The sequence below is a fragment of the Cynoglossus semilaevis genome, chromosome 13 (genome assembly GCF_000523025.1).
Source record: "Cynoglossus semilaevis isolate Cse_v1.0 chromosome 13, Cse_v1.0, whole genome shotgun sequence".
In the NCBI taxonomy this organism is placed as follows: Eukaryota; Metazoa; Chordata; class Actinopteri; order Pleuronectiformes; family Cynoglossidae; genus Cynoglossus; species Cynoglossus semilaevis.
In genome coordinates this window covers 7,212,717-7,220,409 of record NC_024319.1, presented here as the reverse complement: position 1 = coordinate 7,220,409, position 7,693 = coordinate 7,212,717, and the positions used below count along the sequence as shown (strand labels likewise).

General features: G+C 40.0%; 1 long non-coding RNA gene across 1 annotated transcript; it reads right to left on the bottom strand.

Moving 5' to 3' along the window:
- Positions 1–1,559: 1,559 nt before the first annotated feature.
- Positions 1,560–3,446, bottom strand: LOC112487984 (uncharacterized). Its single transcript, XR_003051630.1, has 2 exons — positions 3,337–3,446; positions 1,560–2,994 (listed from the first exon to the last, which is right to left on the bottom strand). It is a non-coding gene; the product is annotated as an uncharacterized LOC112487984 (long non-coding RNA).
- Positions 3,447–7,693: the final 4,247 nt, after the last annotated feature.

Genomic DNA, 7,693 nt, shown 5'->3' with positions numbered 1-7,693 from the left:
TATAGCTTAGTATTTTAAGGCAAATGAATTTCCTACGTGGACATGCTGCCTTGACTGTGAGCTTGTTTTTGACAAAAGTCTCATTTGTTTTCAAAACAGAAATGGTTTATAGTCAGACAGATTCATAACCACTGGCTGCACAAGTTGTGTGTTTATTCATACTCACAAGTGTCTCTTTAAGCTTGTTTGTGAGCTCATTTCTGTGTAAGAAGGTGTGTGTCTGCCTCTACCACCGCTGTCTAATGTATTGCAGTTTCCCTCTATGCGTAATTTAGCAGAAAGCCTGCATATGTGCGTCTGTGTGTATATGTGTGTGTGCCTGTCTGCCAGTCATCACTCACCGACTGAAGGCCTTGTTGTTAGATGCACCTCAGTTTCTGAGGAACACACACGTACACACAAACACTGGCTTTGTATTATCTAAGTAAACGATGCATGTCACACGCCGTCTTGACACGGATGCATTCGTGTCCTCGGACTTCACGGTGCAGTGGCCGATGTGTGTTTTTCTCGCACGCGCCGACACATGCTCACAGTATCTCGCGGCTTTGTAGTGTACGGACAAATGACGGACGTCAAACAAAGTTGCACACAAACACAGGCACCAAAGCTTTATATTACCGGATCAAATGATGCATGTCTTACACATAGACACTCCAACTGGCTTTGTGTTATGTGATCAAATGATGCGTGTAGCTGTGAAGCTTGTTACATCCATCCAGCGGTGGCCTATATTATTCTGTGAGCATCCATACTGTGTGACAGTTCTTTTGATGCTTTGTAAGCACATTTCCTCCCCGCGTCTGCCAGTTACGCTGCAATGTTCCTCCATGAAATATGGATGCAGCGACACCCTTTATGTTTGGGAGATCATCACTTATTATGAAATATTGAGGTGGGAACCGCAAAAAGGAGATCATTATTCACTTTGCATCATTCACTTCAGTTGTTTCGAGCTGGAGAATTCTTGTCTCAGCCACAGCTGTTGTCAATTCGTCTTCTGCGTGGCGATGCCCTTTTGATGTGAAACAGAGCGACGTTGGACGTAAGACAAATGCACTGCTGGTTGCGCGGCCTGCCTGTGTCTCATCTATGTGCTGTTTCAATCCACTGATTTAAGTGTTTTACACACTGAGTGGTTTGAATCACACGAGAACGTTCACACATGGCCCCAGAGCTGAGAGGAGGGTTCTGTGTTCTGGGGTTATGCATTTTGTACATGTGCGAGGTGTTGTAATGTTTCTGCAACATTTTAAAGGGATTCGGAAGAGACTTGAACAAGCTACATTTGCGTGTGTGTGTGTATATATATATATGTGTGTGTGTGTGTGTAAAATAAGAGCCTAGACATGTTTCGGACTACAAAACTGATTTATTTTATTGTTTTTGCTTTTTTTGCTGTTTAGTCATCATAATTAAACATCTATATATAGTGATTATTGGAGGGTGATTCGTGATGCATCGTTATGGTGCTGCATCTACCACAGACCAATGACATACAGTGGGGGAACAGCATACTGCATCCTACTGTACCAATAATGTAGAAGGTTGTATTTTGGAAAAAGTTTTCATCTTAAGTTTTTGTTTCTTTGATTAGCCCAGAGTTTCCCAAACTTTTTCTGATATTTGACAGCTATGGCTGAACTCTAAAAATGGACATCCTCACTGATAAAATAAAATAGTTCTTCCCACTGGGGTACAAATTAAATAAATAAATAAAATCACGTTAATTTGGACCAGTTGTGTTCATAGTTCAAAATCTCTGTCCTATCTTTTGGAGCTCAATGCAACTCCATCATGAGTATGCTTCAGTGTTGGGTTCTACCTCAGTCTCCTGGATGAGCCTGAGAGAAACATCCCACTTCAGAGGCAAGTTGAACATTCTCTACATTCATGCATGCACACGTCACTCGTCTGTGTTCTCACTTTATTTCTCCTATGGAAAATAATCAACAGGTTGAATCTCCTACGGCAGACTGGTCCAGGACGAGAGTCGAGAACGAGTGACTAAAGAACGACCACCATAAGGTTGTAACATCTTTGGGACCAGACATCTTTAAATATTAGTGAAATATATTTTTAAAAATCTATTTTTAAACATACTATCTTGGTCTGATACAGTGAATAATGTAAAGACAACAAATTGACGCCAACAACTGACCAAAAAATAAAAAATCCTGACATTACATCTGATGTTTCTCATTAACCACCAACGCACTGTGACCTTTTCATTTCCGCCTAATGAAGTAAATTCCACGTGGAGCTGCTGTTTTCTTCTTCTTTTTCTTCTCCTTCATCACCTACTTCTTCCTCCTCCTCCTCTTCATGCAGGCTGTGCTTTTTGTTTGTTATGAACCTACATGCACTTCAAATAGTGCTATTTATTTTAAATTATTTTTAGTAATTTCATTGCCAAAAATATTACATCCTTAAGCAACTACAATATCATCAAATTGACTTTTGAAAGCTGTGTCATTTTTGTATTTATTACATTCTCTCTCTCTCTCCCTTTTTCCCACTTTTGACGTATATCCCTTTTTCACTTTCGTATTTAATCGAATTTGTGAAATCCAACTAACTGCAGAGCCAGCAGGAAACATTAGAATTAACAAAGTGCATATTTGCATAAAGGTATTAACGCTAAATTAGTGAAAACAAAGACTTCATCTTTTTTATATTATTTCCTCCAACGAGGTCCAAATGCAATTGCTGGATGCAAATGAAAAGCCCACACGGGTGTAACCAATTAATTTTTGTCATCTTTGTGACCAACACGCCAACCCACTCACCCTGCTTTTTTTTATCACTACAGGGTGAAATCTGCTCACCGTGGGCTCAACACTTCACTGCTTCTTGCACAGAGAGGAGAAAAATGGAGGTAAACCACCGAGTGGAGCCTTTTCTAATCAAACACAAACACTCCAGTCTTTGCAGCAGCTTTGTCCAAGCATTTACACTGGCTGGACGTCAGGCCTGCATTTACTGGGTTTTCATCTGCATAAACACACACACACACAATGTTTCTGTGAGCACTTCTCAAACACACTGCTTTCCCCTAGCCCAGTCTCTACAACATTTAACACAAAAAATTGAGAGAAAAAAAAAGTATCCTTCTCAAATTTACACAAATGTATTTGTTTACGTCATCATATGTAAAAACAAAAAAATGGAGTGTCACAGCAAAAAACATGACCTGTTTACAGCAAATAAATATAATCCTAAAGCTGGGCTGACATTTTTTCATTTAACAACAAATAGACGACGTATAAACTTTCACATCGGTCTATCGCATAATTATTACAGTTTAAAACATGAAGGATTTTGCAGTTTACTTACAGTACTCTAAATGCGCCTCATCAGACACGGGCTTCACACCCACTTAACAAGAATAACAAAAAAAAAAAGAAAAAAGAAAGATAGAGTGAAGTCACCAAAGGTCTCCTGGCTGTTATGGTTTTGTTAATGTTTACGAGAGCATTGCTGATGGCAGCCGTGAAACTTTTTAATGATGTTGTCATGGAAATGACTGTACATTCCCCGAGACTCCAGAGGGCCAGTTTGTTGCCATGGCAAAGTGTTCCTGTGGTGTCGTCCACACATGAAACAATGCTCATTTACATAACTACATTGTTAATGTTTAATGACAACCTCCTCACAGGGAGGTGATGATTCTCTAAAGCTGAGCCAGGTTCAGTTTTTCTTCGAATCTCCTGATGAATAACAAATACTTCTAAAAGGAAAAGGAAATGGACCTCCTGCTGTGTCGCTGCCATGTTTTAGTCCAGAGGAAAGGTTTGAGTCAAATGTTTAGTATGATTAACAAACACACTGTTTTACAGCGTTGTCAATTCACTTGAGGGAGTGATTGCACTGATCACTAATTTTATTTCCTTTGTTCCCTAAGAGCAGAAGTTCAAATTTGAGACAAAAACTGTGAATATTTCAAACTTAAGTACAAAAAAAAGAGATGAAAAAAAAAGTTTTGCAACCACTGCCCGACTTGGGGAATTATTTACAGCCTACAAGTAATACAATAGAAAATAATCACAGCAGGATCAACGTAGGCTCAATGTATTTAAGAGACAGATATATATTTTACCAAATACATACTGTATATTATTCCAAATTGTTTTGTTTTTTTGATAGAGTAGTTTACAGTATATTTTACATGAGAATCAAAGACACTGGTGGTTTGTTGGAATGACTCACGTCAACCAGCACTGACTAAAGACTCGTCACACTCTTCAAAACCACATCACAGTTGAACATTAAAGAGTGTGGTTATGTCGAAAGTAGAGTGAGGTTGATGACTTTAATCACATCTCTGTCCTGTAATGAACCTATGGTGGGGGGTGGAGGGGTCGGTCTAGGCTGACATCAACAGAAAGACATGGTCCAGTCACGTCTGATCATACACCATTAGTCTATTTGATGAATCTAGGCCACAGTCTGCATATCTTCAGAGGATGGAGGGAAGAGACTTTAGGTCAGACGGAATTGAAGACAAATCTTAAAGATCCACAAAGACTTATTTGAAGAGTCAAAGGTCAAGCCATAAGCCGAATAACTGCTGTACCCCAAACAAAATGTCCTTTTTATTCAAAACAACAAAAATACGTGATTAAATAAAATGACTTTTCCATTTTGACACAAATTCAAATAAGTAGCGAAATAGAAATAAATAAATATATCAGAAGAGGTCAAAGAAACCATTTATTTGCAAATATAGACAAAAATGAAATCAAGGACCTCAGGAATTCGATCAAGACGCATCTCAGTTTCAAGTGCACCACTTCAAAACTGAAAGTAAAATGCTGTTCCTTGGTGTTGTGTTTGATGACATCTGTTATAGCGGTGAACACAGTCAAATTAGTTGCTGGTCTAAAAAAATGCTTTTAGCATAGAAGTGAAAAAAATAAATGTGGAGTCAGACAATATCTGTGTAGATGTTTCACCTCTGATCCAAGAAGCTTCTTCAGTTCTAAAGATACTAAATGAACTTCTTAGGAATAATAATATTTAAAAAGAAAATATCATCCCTGCACTTCGGTCTCTTTTTATAGCAAGTGAGAATTAGGCGTCACTGTTGGATGTTGAATAAACTATTCAGGCCAGAACCCAGGATTCTGGTGTAGGAAACCTGAGGTTTGCCATACTGTACTTCCATATGGACTTCACCTTCTGCACTGTAAGTAAACATTGATATTTTATCACACAGCACTTGAAGTCAGTGTGTGGAAAAACAATCAGATGAACCAAAGGTGCAACCTGACACTTCCTGCTGGAGTCCCCCGTCTGTGTTACTGTAGTATCAGACGTGAGCGCAGGACGTCTGACCGTGGATTCTTATCCTGGCAGTGACACAGAGACAGGAAGTCAGTGAGTGATACACGGAGGCATCTGTGGCGTTCTGAGAGAACGGTGATGTGTTGCATAACAGCAGCGTAGCAGCAGCTCATCACTCTTCTCTTCCCTCCTCTCTGCCTGTGTCACTGTATCATCCCCCTGCCTCTCATCTGTCATTTCCGCTCACTCAGGTCTTCATTTTTAATTTACTGTCACTCTCTTCCACAGTGAACACACACACACGTTCTCATACCTGGAGTACCTTCACTCTAACACCCTGATAACAGCGAGCTGTTACTTAATGACCACATCACTTGTGGTGTGTGTCGCAGTGAGAGTCTGGAGCAGTGGCAGTTCAAAATGACTTAATATCACAACTAATTACACGTGAACAGAACACACAAACCTCCGCGTGCTTTGGATTCTCCTGATGAATAAAAGCTCTTTCTCTGAGTGTGAGGCAGACGGCCCCCTTTGACACGTTTCACAACAACAATCACACGTACACCGCAAGGAAGTCACTGACGGGGCAGCCTCACAGTGAGAGCAGCCATAGAAATATCATTTAAAAACAAATAAAGGACAATAGCAGTAGCCGTGTTGTTTCTTTTTTTGCGATTATCCTCTTGGTTCTTTGACCTTCAAATTGCTCCCTGTCTTTTCCTTGTTCATCTCTTCTACTTTATTTCCTGCCTGGTTCCCTAATGTTCTCCCTTTCTCTTCTTTTTTTCCCCCTCTCTGTCTGATCTCCTCTTGTCTCCGGCCGCGGCAGTTAATTCAACGTCAGCTCTACGATCTGGTCTTATCAGCGTGAGACAAACAGATTTGGGCACTGGACAGAGTGAGGGTGAAAAGGGAGAGGACAGGCTCAGACAGAGAGGAGAGACTGGATCAGGGTTTTTTTTTTAAGAAAATCAATAAATGTATTACAACGGTAAAGAGAAAACACACTCTGACTGCCACAACTGACACCACGGAGTTTGCACTCAGCCTTCCCAGAATGCTTTGCCTGTTACAGGAGAGGCAATTACAATTTCACAGGTTGAAATTAAAATCCCCCATGGTGTGTGTGTTGGGGTGTGAGTGTGAGTGTGTGTGTGTGTGTGTGTGTGTTTCATCTTCTAGAACAAGCTGTCAAAGTGATTTCAAGCTGTTTATAGCCTTACCTCACAAAACGGATCCCAATAAAGAACGGGGTGAAAGTCTGAACCCCCCTTTCTCTTTTTTTATTTAAAGAAAATGAATTTGTTGAATATTAATTGCTTGGCAAGTCTTTGACGATCGGCTTAGTTGTCTCTGATGAGGCTGCATAGGAGTAGAAGAAAAGTACCCATAATCCCTGCCTCTGATGCTCTCTCTCTCTCTTAAACATCAACATTACTCTGTTTTTTTTTCTTCCTTTGCTTTCAGACCTTTTCTTCTATCTCCTGACTCCTCAGAGGATTTCTAATAGTTTGGGTTTTTTTTACACTAGAAAATAAAATTTCTCTCTATAAAATCCAGATGTCTTGATGTGTCAGTTCCTGACTTCTTTTTTTTTTTTTTTTTTAAGTGTCTCGAAGTTGGTGTAGCTCTGTCATCTAGAACCAAAGTTGTAGTATCTCATTTCTGGTGCTGCTTTACTTACATCCCTGGAAATTTATGGCCCACGTCAGGTTTCATTTTCAAGCCCCAGAGTGCGGCCTGATTTATTTCTATTATAATAGTATCTCCACTTTCCAGTTCCTCTCCCAGATTCCTCACAGCACACGGTGAAGGCTACAAGCACTATATAATCTCTCTGAGTGTTCCTATCAGTCATCAGCGTTTATAGGGTATCAACCTTTATTCATCCAGGGGAAAGTCATCTGAGCACAGGCTTTTATTATGGCGACACTGTACTTGACTTTCACAGTGGAGGACAAGAAAGTGTGACTGCCGTCTCCTTCTGTCATCCACTCAGATGCTGAAACCACAGCGACTCACACTGAGCACCTTGCTCAAGGGCAAATGATGGAGCTGGATTTTATCTGACGGTCAAATGAGAATATTGTGCTTCTCTATGTGGAAATTCAGGATGGTATAAAAGCAGTTGACATGTATAGCTGCCAGAAGAAAGAATAAAAGTATTCTGCTAGTTTTGGAGTTATCTTTTAGCTTAAGCGTTCAGCTTTAACAACTTCAGTTTATGTGACAATTGTCAGAGTTAGCTTGACTTTAAACTGGTTCACTTTTTTTCTTTTGATCCAATGGTGGCTTTCTTTTCCTAAAGACTAGGTCGCGACCCTCAGGTGGGTTTGCAAAAGATTTTTGTTGGGTTGTCTCACATCATGTTTCCCAGAAAAAACATTTGGGAAACACTGCATTA